We start from the raw sequence: 14,004 nt of genomic DNA on the forward strand, positions 1-14,004 counted from the left end.
TTTCATTTTTTGGAATCTAGCATGAAGATTTTCATTCTCACAAGCTAGACTCTTTTTCTCGCCTTCGGCTTCTTGTTCTTGCAAATCTTTCTCCAATCTGAGGCTTCTTAGATTTTCTTTTAGGGCATGGATAGTTGCTTTGTACCCTTTTTCCTTTTCTCCCCAGATCAACCGTTCTGGGATTTTATCATTGAAGTTTTGAATATGGGGTCTTTTTGTTGGCCTTCTTAGCTCAGGCTCTGATACATCATCCACGCGAGATCGTTTTTCAAACCACATTGCATATCCAGGATTTATCTCACCCCTTGTAGTGTCTGGGACTTGAGTATCACTTTTCAAGTATCGACATCCATTCCACATCTGCTGAAGTAGAGCTTCGGGAATAGTGGCTTCTGGGTGTAATTCGATTACTTGCATACTCAAATCTTCATCATCAGGAACTATTTGATATCTCCCTAGTTGCCTTAAGACTCTTAGTGGTGCATACGGCTGAATGCTTCTTAATCCCAATAGTAGTAGATAACTATTTGAGGTTGACATATGTATTACTTCCCTCATCGGGAGCCATCCCAGGGTCCATTCAATTTGATTTGCCGTTAAAGCCTTTAGATGAGATACCCATGCTTCTATCCCTTCTGGCACCTGATGATTTTTTGTTCTTTCCTCATATTTTGATGCAATTATCATTGTTTGACCCATACTGTATGATCTTGGGCTGTTGTTGGAGATGTTCAATCACCCACATTTGCAACAAAATTTTGCATCCTTCGAAGACTTTTGCTCCTGATTTGCATAAAGTCAAAGCCCAATAAATATCTGATAGAATGATGGGGACAAGGGTGTGATTTTCTTTAGTGGTGAGGATTTGCACAACTTTTGCGGTGCGAATATCAATCGTTCGCTCTTTATTTGGGAAAACCATGACTCCTAGAAAAGCCACCATGAAAGCAAATCGACGGTGAATCTGCCAAGTGTCTTTGTTTTGCTTATTAGTAAGGCCTTTCTCATGAATTTCGAACCCATCTGATTTTCCGAACCTTGAATACAAAAAGTTGAAGGAACAACATCCATTGATGACATTGCTTTTCCTGATTTGACTGCTGATGTTCAGAAGACCGAAGAATCGATGTACCGAAGGAGCCTTTGTGAATATCAAGCTTTGATTTCTTAGACTTCCGTCAAAACCAGCATAGCCAGCTATCTCCTCTAATGTAGGAGTAAGCTCGAAGTCAGAGAAACGAAAAACATTGTGAACAGGGTCCCAGAAAGTTACTAACGCCGCAATCAGATCATCACGGGGTTTAACTTTCATAATGTCCGTGAGATTTCCCAAATGCTTGACGACCCATTTTTGACTGTCTTCGCCTAAATCATACCACCACATTTGAAGCTGACATAGAAATTCTTCTGTACTTGTGGATGAGGGACTTTGTGTGGTGCTCATTTTGTATCTGAAATTTAATTTTAATAAAGTCAAAATTCATTTTGGAAAATTTATACTAAAAAAAAATCATTTTCGAATTTTTTTATTTATTTATTAAATACCTTTATTTCAAAATTTAAAACTATTTTTTTTTTCGAAATTTTTTAAAACAACCCATTTTATTCCTTTCTTATCATCATGATTTTATTTAAGCTGGTCAACAAGCATGTTCGAGGCAAATGAATGCACAAGTAACAAGTAGGATGCATCATGATGGTCCTTTTATTTTGGGTTCACCTGTCCTAGACAGACCCAACCCCTGTGTTGAGTCTCCAAGGCCAAATGCATATGATGCAAATATTCGTTCCTACTAGGGATCCGGTACATGGCTGAGTTATTCTAAGTGTAAAACCTTATGTTGATTGTTCTAAACCTGGCTTACCCAAACAGACAGTTTGAGCCGAAGCGGGGGCAACGTACCGGGAGCACGAAAGTCTGTCCGGCCTAGTTACTTGTCTCAACTCCGTCTTATTTGGTATGACTTTAACAGAAAGGTGGGTCACGCGCACGTGTACACCATAAATTCAGAAGACTCAGAAAGAAAGGGGTTTCGTAGCAGTTGTATATATTCACAATTCAAATAATATTAAAGCGATAAAAAGCAACATTTAGCATATTAGCATATAAACAGTTGAAAATCATATAGTAAATAAAGCCAATTATTGCAGTTATCTTAAGCTCGAATTCTTTAAACCCTGAACCAGTGGTTCTGGGTTACAACTAAAAGTCCCCAGCAGAGTCGCCAGAGCTGTCGCACCTCCTTTTTACCATGCCCGCGAGAGGGTACAAGGGGAGTTTTCTCCAATTAAAGGACAGTCGAAACGGGATTTATTTAATTATTTCAGAGTCGCCACCTGGGAATTTTAAGGCGCCCAAGTCACCAATTTTAATCCCTGAATCGAGGAGAATATGACTCTGTTTATTATTCTGCGAACCAGAAATCCTGAGTAAGGAATTCTGTTAATCCGGAAGAAGGTGTTAGGCATTTCCGAATTCCGTGGTTCTAGCACGGTCGCTCAACTGCTTTCATTCTTGGCTTAATTATCTTGATTTTATTAAATACATTTTTATTGCATGATTTTACTACCGCTTTTTACTTATTGTTTATGACGAATTACGCGTACGTATATTCGTATTATATATCTTTTATAATTACCGGGGATTGTGCCACGCGTACGTGTACACAATAAAATCATCCGTGTTATAGTTTTTATAAAAATATATATATTCGAAAATTATAAATAAAATCAGGAACATCATCACCCTTTTTATTTAGATAATGAACTGCACACCTCGGATTATATGAAATTATTTAATATTTTTTTTAAAGAAATTCGTTTTATTAAATATTTGCTCGAAATTGCGCGTACGCATAATCTGAATTTACTTTTAAAATATAATCAGGGTGCGCGAACGCATCCCTGATTGCGCAAAATCTTTGTTAATAGTATTATGGACTTTTCACAAATTATTTATTATATCATACATTTTTATATGAAAATCATGAGAACTCCCACTTTAGAGGCCTTTGAATTCTTTGAAAAGAATTCACAATCTATTAAAGGTTGTCCGTTGATTATAATTTCCGAGTATAAATTATATTCATCCCGCTATTCAAATTCGAAGAAAAGAATAAAAATATGATTCAAACAAATACAACATATATATGCCAAAGGATGAATTGTATATGAAACTAACAAACATGATTTATGAAAGGAAGAAGTATTTTGGAACAATTTTTTCATTATTTAATTAGTGCAAATCCCATTTCTAATTGTCATTGACTTAAAGTGTTGCAATTTGTATATCTCATCTTATTCTCATATACTTGCTTTTAATCCAATAGGCCTAATTACTTATTTAGGATGGTAAATAAGCATTAAATTGATAAGAAAGGGAATTATTATAAAAAGTGATTAACAACATTGCCTTACATGCCATATATTCATATTTGTATGTTTTGAAACATTCGTAATACTTTAACATCATAATGAGCCATAACAACTCAACTTACCATCCACTAGTGGTTCTATAGATACCTGTTATAATGCCACATATGAACGTACAACTTATATCATTCCTTTCACAACTAAATTAGATTATCAGAATAAACTAGCAATATGGTCTTTATATTTTTTACGCTATTTTTAATTCAACTAACAATGTCACAAGGCCTAGTTAATGGCCAATCTTTATATCATGTTTCCTACCTTGACAGTTCAAACATGACAAAACTAATGAGATGAAGAGCTAACATTATTACAAAGCCTTATATGAATTTCAAGGTAAGACAATTAACTCATAGTTATCAAATTGAATTCACTACTAATTAACTAACATAAATAAAAATGAAATTTAAACCGATGAACTTGGACAAATGGAAAACAGAATTGCAATCCAAGCTTCATTGATTAGTCATGTTGAATCTCTTTCCAATATGAAATTTAAAAGACATGTACCTGAAAATGAAGGTGGAAGGAGTAAATTCCAGTAGTAGCAGCAGTAACAAACTCAGCAAAATACCAGTATTCCCACAGATTTGAGCAATAATAAGACCCGAAGAAAACAGATGCACAGTACAGTTATTTTTAAAAGACACTTCAGATGTTAACTGAATCAGTGGAACCAAATAAAGTTGAACAGATTCAACAAAAGAACAATATTTCAGATTTCAGTTTCTTTTCGGTTTCAAATTTCCATTTTTCTGATTTTCTGTTTCTGCTGTTGTATCTGTGTGTGTGTGTGACTGTAACCCTCCTTCAAATTTATTATGACTATAACCCTTCCGGTCACATTAAGCTCTATCTTTCTGTCTGAAAACTGTATCTTTTCAGATTTTTTCTCTTCCTCTCTAAATCTCTTAAAGTCTGTCTAACTTCTCCTAACTTCTGTTTTTTTGTCTGAAAAACTCTCAAAGTCTGTCCAAAGCTCTCTTCTAAATTCTCTCTAAAAACTCTTCAAATCTCACACTCTCTTTTTCTTCTTAAAATCTGCTTTCAAATCTGATTTTTTTGTTTTTGTTTTTCTTTCTTTTTAAGCTCCCTTAAATCAGTCCCAATCCCCCTCTATTTATACAAGGTTGTCCTATACCCTTCTAGTGCTGCCAGGGCCCTTTTCTCCTTTAAAATTAGAAAAGTTCCATTAAAACTACTTTTGAATACTTTAAATCCTATTGAGTGCTATTATCATGTTTTTCAGCAGCCCATTATCCCTTGTTCCCCATTAGTATCTTAAATTATAGCCACTAACTTCCACTTTCAGCACATTGCTATTAACATATTATCCTCATTGTTCTATCCCAGAAATGTCCCTGACCTACTGTTTTCTACTGGTATTACTGTCTTAGATTTTAGCAAGTTATCTGAATTAAAACTTGTCTAGCAGCTAACAACCAATTCCTAATGATTAACCTCCTAATACAATTGTATTTACCCAACCTTTGTGAACTTGAATTCAGAACTAACATCATAACAACATTATACTGAATTCAGCCTAATAATTCAACTGAACTCAGCTTTTGAACTAAGATCAAACAAACAGGAGCATTGTCAATATATTGACAATGTTCTGAACTTAATGTTCAGAAAACAACACACATATAACATCCATTTGATGGATTTATTAAACAAGAACCAACTGATTAACAATAACTAATTAACTGATTATAGCAAAATAATCCATCCAAAACAGGTTATTTCAGTCAACATTTTCAGAAGCAAGATTTATGATATAACTAATCGACGAACTTAGTCGAGTCGATTACACACATTGTACATAATCACAATCAACAGAAACAATTCACATTTAGAATCAAGTTGACGGGTAGGGGACAGTATAACAAAATTTGACTAGAAAATTATGAAAAATTAAACAAACTAATGAAACGAACATAGAATACACATAGAATGCACATAAGAAACAGAAATTACCTCTGAACCTTTAAATTCAACTGAACTCAACTCGACTTGGATTTGGACTTTGTTTGAAATCAAACAGACCTTAGTCGAAGTATTTTCCACTGAAAATACTTCGACTAAGGTCGATTAAACCTCAATCTTTATTCAATCTGGACAAAATCCAAAAGTCTGGTATTTTTAGGGTTCTTGAAAGTTCGATTTGGGATTTACTCATTTCTGGTTAGATTCGAGGGAAACCAAAGATGTTCTAGGCACGAAGGAGGTCAGGGGGGTAACTGGTGTGAGTTTGAAGTAGGTTGGGATAAGGTTAGGTTGTACTCGAATCTTCAAATGAAGATTCGAGTAGTTCCAGTATGATTCGAACCATGCAACTAACAGATCCTTGGTGAGGGAATTTAGGAGAAACTGTGGTGTTATTTTGGAGGTCATCGGAGAAGATAAGGTTTTCAGGCCAACCTTCGATTTAAGATTCGAAGAGTTGGGGCCTGATTCGAAGGAAACCAATGTTAGATCTGTGTAGAGGATGTTCAGGGGATTCTAGGGTGTTATTTTGGTGACCGACGGCGTTGATGCCGCCGGGTTTCAGGCGGTGGAATCCTAGGGCGGCTAGGGTTAGGAGTGGGGGTTTGGGGACGATGATGAATAGTAAGGAAGGGGGGGGTGTTTAGTTAGGGGGCCGGGGTAGGGGTCTGGAACTTATATAGGGGAGGGGTGGATTGATCTTGTCCGTCCGATCAAGTAAGATTCACGGTCAGGATCATCTCACTTAACCAAACGACGTCATTTGGTTTAACGTTGGGGTCGGACTGAATCGGGTTAATGGGTCGGGTTACGGATTACGGGTAAGGGTAGGGGATATCAGCCGTTGGATTGATTTAATCCAACGGTCCTTGATGGAGTGTGACCAAAAAAGTCGTCGTTTGGATTTACTCATGAGTTGGGCCGGACAGGTTGGTTTGGATTGGGCTGTGAGGGGGGAATTAATTCGATTTGGGCCTGGATTTTAATCTAGGTCCGATTTTGTGTATATGTATTATATTTTTTTTTCATTTTTTCTAATTAGATTTCTAATTTTAATTATAAAACAATTTTAACTTCACAAAAATATATTAATTATTCTATAACAATTATTTAACACATAGATAAAACGTCAATCACACAGTGAAATATTTAAAATAGAACTATTGCATATTTTTTGTGATTTTGTTTAAATTATCTTTTTAATTACATAATTAAATCCTATATGCATGCAACATGTATTTTATTTTATTTTTTCATTCTATTATGACACCGTAAATATTTACGGACATAAAACAAATATTTAACATCACGCAAATTCAAAAATTACACAGTAAAAGAAATTTATTTTATTTTTTGATTTATTTTGGAGTAGTTTTCATAAGGCAAAAATCACGTGCTCACAGTGGGATGGAATCAAACGGTTGTTGATCAGATACAACCAACATTTCGCTTCAAAAGTGAGCGCGGAGGAATGGAACTTCTCACCATATTGCATCCAAACCACATCTTTCCCCGGTGCACAGATTGTTTCAAATAATCTTTGCCACTTTTCCTGTGTGGGGTTCCGGCCATACTCATAGAAGTTGTCATAATCAATGACAGGAGGGGGTAGCTGGTACGCCGTCCTTATCGCTTCAACAGAGGCATTCACCGCTTTTCGTCGTACTGTGATGATTCCATTGTCATTTTCAGGTGCGTTGGCATAAAATTCCCTCACAACCATTACATTACCCTCACCAGGCTCATTTATGAATGTTTGTGGCCCACGTCTCATCAACTTGTCATACATGTGAGGGTAAGTCGTTGGAGCGATCGGACGCCAATACCCCTCTCAGGAATTGGCTTTTTAGAAGCCTTCTCAGCAAAGCGGTCCTGGGCTTTAGCCGAGATAAATTTGGTATTATCGAAAGGGCATTCAGTGGTAGCCCCGCGTGTCCTAGATGAGCTTGCTTGTCTGCTAGAAGATGGACCGGTTGTGCGTTGTTTCTTCGTTGGAGCCATTGTACCTGAAGAACGTTAACAAATAAGTACTTCCCAACCCAAAAAATTGTGACGCACTGCGGTTACTCAGACTTTACACGTATACGTGGTCACAATTACATAACGACACTCACTGAGGCCTTTTTACAAACACCTTGTGGGCATTAGGCACTCACAACTTATTCCAAGCAATATACAACATAAACCACCACCAATTCTTTCAAAGGTCCCAATTTAAGTAAAACAACACTCTACAATTCGCAACTCCACAAATACTACAATAATTATTACCAAATCTACTACTAACAAACAAATAAAGAAATAACCATATAAAAGAAAGCACACTTAAACACACAAAAATCTGCAGAGATTATGTGAAAACAAAGAAAGAAAATTGAAACAAGAATAACATACCTGTAGTGAGAGTGAGGAGTAGATAAGAGGCTTAAAGGGGAATGTTGTTGGAGACTTAGTTGAAGATGAAAATCTTCTGGAAGAAGGGAGTGGAAGAAGAAAAGAATATGAGTTGTGAGAGATTGGGAAGGGTTTTGTGAATTGTTTTAGGGCGTGTGTTTTAGTGTGTGTGAGGGGGGGGTTGTTAGATGTGGGTTATTAGATGTGGGGGGGGGGGGGGGATTTTGACTGAAGAAAGAAAAAAATAATAATTGAATGATACAAAAAAAATAAGAACAAGTGTAAATTTACGATTAAAAAAACTTCCCTGAGTAGTGCGTTCAGATGCGCGATCGCGCTAGTCTAGCGCGTCCAAGGCAGAGAGTTTTTCCAATTTAGCGCGTTCACTAGCACGACCATTAGTGAGATCGCGCTAGTAGCGTGGCCAGTAGCGCGGTCCAGGCAGAAAGTTTTGTCAATTTAGCGCGTTCACAAGCGCGGCCGCGCTAGGAGGCTTCAATTTTTTTTTTTACAATTTTCACCTGATTTTTCCATTTTTCGATTGTCTTATCACCCGCCCATTGTCACCTGCATTGGTTAGCATTTTCAAAAACTCACAATTAACCACTACTACTACTGTCAGGTTGCCTCCCGACCAGCGCCTTAGTTAACGTCGTGGCACGACGTAGATCAATCGCATTTAAGGCTCGCTCGACCTTTGTGGTTCAACGAGAAGTATGACAGATAGCTCTTTCGGTTCATCCATCCCCACATACAGTTTGAGTCGTTGTCTATTAACCTTGAAGGTGTTAGTGCTATCTTCACTGGTTATCTCCACAGCCCCTGACAGGAACACTTCGGTCACCCTGAATGGCCTAGACCATCGGGACTTAAGCTTACCAGGAAAAAATCTCAACCTCGAATTGTACAATAATACCTTGTCTCCGGGTTTGAAATTTTTGTCCACGATGTGTTTGTCATACAACATCTTCATTCTTTCCTTGTAAAGTCTCGTGCTTTCAAAGGCGTGATATCTGAATTCCTCCAACTCATGTAACTTTGTCAGTTGATTTTCTCCAGCCTCATCAGGGTTCATGTTCAATTGCTTTAGTGCCCACCAAGCTCGATGTTCTAACTCCAAAGGCAAGTGACAGGCCTTCCCAAATACCAACTTGTACGGTGACATACCGACAGGTGTTTTGAATGCAGTCCTATAGGCCCAGAGCGCAGCTTTTTCGCCCAATCAGTTCTTGTGGCGTTTACAATTTTAGTGAGCACACTCTTGATCTCACGGTTTAAGACCTCTACATGTCCGCTTGTTTGAGGGTGATACGGGGTTGCCACCTTATGGTGCACGTCATATTTGGCTTGTAACTTCTCAAAGACACGGTTGCAAAAGTGCGTGCCTCCGTCACTAATGATGGTCTCGGAATCCTGAATTGGGTGAATATATTCTTCTTCAAGAACCCAACCACCACCCTCGAATCATTGGTGGGGAATGTTGCAGCTTCCACCCATTTGGATACATAATCTACTGCAACAAGTATGTACTTATTACCGTAAGAACTGACGAAGGGACCCATGAAATTAATTCCCCATACATCGAACACCTCAACTTGCTGAATTGGATTCATGGGCATCTCATGTCTACGGGATATGTTTCCCATTCTTTGGCATTCGTTGCAGCCCTTTACCCATTGGTGAGCATCCTTAAAGATTGTTGGCAAGTAGAACCCGACCTCTAACACTTTCACTGCTGTCCGAACTCCTCAAAAATGTCTTCCATAAGGTGACGCGTGACAAGCCTGCAAAACAGAACATTTTTCTATCTCGGAGATGCATCTCTGGATCATGTTGTCAATACAAATTTTAAACAAAAGTGGTTCATCCCAGTAGTAGTTTCGGCAATCACGATAAAATCGTTTCTTTTGAACATAGGAGAGTTCATATGGTTCAATGCCGCATGCCAAATAGCTTGCAATATCAGCATACCATGGCACATCGTCCACACTTGTGGCTAGCAGCTGCTCGTCTGGAAAGTTTTCCAGAATATCCTCAAACTCAATTGCATTTTCAGCACCTTCAAGGCGTGACAAATGATCAGTGACTTGGTTCTCCGTGCCCCTACGGTCATGAATCTCCAAGTCAAACTCTTGCAGAAGCAGCACCCAACGAATTAGGCACGGCTCCCATTACCTTATTCTTGTGTTGTCCCAACACGGCTCCCATAACGTAGTCACTAGCATCACACATGAGTTCAAACGGTTGCTCCCAGTCGGGAGCAATTATAATTGGTGCTATGACTAGCCGCTTCTTTAGTTCCTCAAAAGCCACCCTGCAATCATCAGAAAACACAAAATGGGTTATTTTTTTCGAGCAGCTTGCAGAGGGGATTGGCGATCTTGGAAAAATCCTTGATGAATCGCTGGTAGAAGCCAGCGTGTCCGAAGAAGCTACGAATAGCCTTGACTGATATGGGAGGTGGAAGTTTTTCTATCACGTCGACTTTGGTTCTGTCAACTTCAATCTCTTTACTCGACACTAAATGTCCCAAGACGATTCCTTCTTGTACCATGAAGTGGCACTTCTCCCAATTCAACATTAGATTCGTCTCGATGCACCTCTTCAGTACACGGTTTAAATTTGTTAGGTATTCATCGAACGAATTTCCCACCCCTGAAAAATCATCCATGAAGACCTCCATAATGTCTTCCACCATGTCTGTGAAAATGGCCATCATGCACCGTTGGTATGTTGCAGGTGCATTACAAAGACCAAATGGCATTCTCCTGAAGGCAAACACTCCGTAAAGGCAAGTAAATGAAGTCTTTTACCTATTCTCTGGGGCAATAGAAATCTGGTTGTACCCCGAGTATCCATCCAGAAAACAGAAGTGTGATCTCCCTGCCAATCTATCTAACATCTGATCAATGAAAGGAAGTGGGAAATGGTCCTTCCGGGTGGCTAGATTTAGCTTTCTATAATCCATGCAGATTCTCCAGCCTGTGACGATTCTTGTAGAGATCAATTCGTTGTTATCATTCTTAACTACCGTCATGCCACCCTTTTTAGGTACACATTGAACTGGGCTAACCCAGCTACTATAAGAAATTGGGGAAATGATTCTCGCATCTAACCACTTGATCACTTCTTTCTTCACCACATCCTTCATATTGGGTTTCAGCCTTCTTTGGTGTTCCCTGGAAGGTTTGTATCCCTCTTCTAGTAAAATTTTGTGCATACAGTATGCAGGGTTGATCCCCTTTATGTCTGCCATGGTCCACCCAATGGCAGTCTTGCATTCCTTAAGTACCTGCAAGAGTTGTTGAGCCTGCACATCTTACAAACTAGATGAGATAATAACAGGTAATGTGGAGTCAGGTCCAAGAAACTCATACCTGAGATGGGCTGGCAATGGCTTTAACTCCAGCTTTGGTGGTTCTTCGATTGATGGCTTGGTTGGAGGAGTTTCTCTATTTTCCAGGTGCAAGGGCTCAAATTCAAGAGTTCTATCCCAGAACCCTCTACCCTCTAATGCCATCACCCATCCAGCCAGTTCTTCTCCCTTTACCTCATCTAAATTCATTAAACACGCATCAAGGGGGTCTTCAATAGTCAGCAGTTCATCATCGGTCTCTACGATTACATCCACGACATCAATAAGAGAGCAATTGGTGAATTCACTTGATCGCCTCATAGATTTCTGCACGTTGAATGTTGTCTCTTCATCGTTCAACCTCATCTTTAACTCCCCAGTTTCACAATCAATTAAAGCTCTACCCGTGGCTAGGAACGGTCTTCCAAAAATTATGGGATATAGTCTAAGATTACAAAATCTGCAGGGAACATAAATTTCCTACCTGAATCAATACATCATCCAGAATACCAGAGGGTCACTTTACCGTCCTGTCAGCCAGCTGCAACAACATAGAGGTGGGTCTAGCTCTTCCAATACTCAGGCTCTTATAAATTTCTAGGGGCATAAGATTAATGCTGGCCCCTAGATCACACAGTGCTTTAGCAAAGGCAAATCACCAATAGTGCAAGTGATTGTAAAGCTCCCTGGGTCAGACAGCTTTCCCGCAATTGCTCTAGTCACCACTCCACTACAGGTCTGAGTCAGAGTAACTGTGGCCAAGTCTTAGAAATGAAATTTTTGGGACATTAAGTCTTTCATCATTTTTGCATACCCAAGCATCTTTTTCAAAGCATCAATCAAGGGAATATTTACCTGGATTTGTTTTAGCACTCCAATAACTTCTTGTATTGCCCATCTTTTTGGTACTTAGCTAGACTCTGAGGAAAGGGCGCAGGAGGTCTCTTCTTTCCAATCATTTGGCTTCGATCTTTATCAGCTGCCACATCAACCATTGGTTCCTGTGCTATCTCAGCTTCTTTCTCGGTCTCCATTTGAATGCTACTTTCTTCCTGGGCAGGCTGGACTGTCACCTCTGTCAGTTTCGTTGATTCATCCAACTCAATGGGCACTGATATGAGTGTCTCATCCTTCTTGGCTTCTCGAGACCTTTCTTGCTCGACATCCAAATCTCTGCCATTTCGTAGGCTCACTGCCATCATCTGCTTCGGTACTTGATCTTTTGGATTTACCTGGGTATCTGCAGGTACTGTTCCATGAGGGCGATTGTTCAGAGACATCGAAATTTGGCCCATCTGCATTTCAATATTTTTGATCGCTGAATCATGTGCATCTACTCTCTTGCTAATATTTGCATTAGACCCAATAACCCGTTGCATCATTGCTTCCAGTTTAGCAAACCCATCTTTCTGCCTTCCACTATACTGCTGCTGAGGAGGGTGATACCCCTGCTGTTGATTCTGATTACTGTATCCATGTGGCCTTGGGTAAGGTGCTATATTGTTGGGGGGTCTCATACCTCCCACATTCCCACTGTTGAACTGTGATTGGGATGGCCTGTACTATTGATTCTGCTGGCCCCAACTCTGACTACCCTGTCTCTGGCCCCCATAATTAGTCACATAGTTCATATCTTCAGGGTAATGCTGATGATCGTGTTCTACTTTCCACTGGTTACCAATTGGCTGACTAATGCAAGATGTGCACAAGCCCCCATTAGTAGTATCTACAATATGTACCTGCTACTTTTGCCCTGACTCTTCCACCTTTTTGGTGAATATGCTCATCTGTGTCAATAAGGTGGCCATATTTTCAGCCATTGAATTGGATGGATCTAAAGGTACTAAGTGTACCACTGGAGTGATTGGTGCATTTCTGGTTATCCATCCCAAATTCTATGCCATCTTGTCAAGCAGACCTTGACCTTCTCTCCATGTTTTACTCAAAAATGCTCCACCGGCTGAAGCATCAACAATGTTCTTCACGCTATCTAACAATCCTATGTAGAACCGCTGTCCCAACATCAAATCTGGAATGCCATGGTGCAGACATATGACCAGCATCCCTTTAACACGCTCCCATGTTTCATGCAACGTTTCCATTGGTCTCTGTTTAAAACTCAAAATGTCATCAATCTGTTGCGCGGTTTTGTTGGGGGGTGGAACTTGTTCACGAATTGCCTGACTAACTCCTCCCAAGTAGTTATGGAATTTATGTGAGTTTAACCAGGTCTGAGCAACTCCTGTCACTGAAAATGGGAATAATAGTAACTTGATTGCTTCTGGAGTTACATTGGACTGCCTTTGGGTTTTGCAGATTGACAGAAAATTTTTCAAATGTTGTTGAGGATATTCGATTTGTGACCCCGAAAATAATCCCTTGTTTTGCAACAAATGCAGCATGTTATTCATGATTTGGAAGGATTCAGCTTGTATCTGCGGGACTAAAATCGAGGTGGCCAGATTTTCAGCTGTGGGTTGTGCCAGTCATAGAGAGCCGCCTCTGGCATAAAAGGTGCCATTGGCGCTATTGGTACAGCTGGGTGTTCTTCGTGATATCCCATTGTTGTTTCTAATGGGTCAGTTGTTTGTTGTTGTTTGTTTTTCCGGTTGGCCCGATTCAAGGCCTTGAAAAATTTCTCGGGATCTGGTAATGCTTCAAATACTTCACCAGTTCTCGATGAGTTTCTAGGCATGCACCTGTGCAACCAAGTCGACAAACGTTAAAATTTCAATGTAAAAGTTGGGTATAGAGAGAACTAACTACACCAAGAATTTTTGTACTTCTTTCAATCGTAATTGATAATACCGTTAAATCCCCGGCAACGGCGCCAA

The 14,004-nt window shown here is 39.4% G+C and overlaps 1 non-coding gene across 1 annotated transcript; it reads left to right on the top strand.

Annotated features, from left to right (window-relative positions):
* Positions 1-13,204: 13,204 nt before the first annotated feature.
* On the top strand, positions 13,205-13,311 carry LOC142162549 (small nucleolar RNA R71). Its single transcript, XR_012693798.1, has one exon. It is a non-coding gene; the product is annotated as a small nucleolar RNA R71 (small nucleolar RNA).
* The last annotated feature ends 693 nt before the right edge of the window (positions 13,312-14,004 follow it).

The sequence above is a fragment of the Nicotiana tabacum genome, chromosome 7 (assembly GCF_000715075.1).
Source record: "Nicotiana tabacum cultivar K326 chromosome 7, ASM71507v2, whole genome shotgun sequence".
NCBI classification, from domain to species: domain Eukaryota; kingdom Viridiplantae; phylum Streptophyta; class Magnoliopsida; order Solanales; family Solanaceae; genus Nicotiana; species Nicotiana tabacum.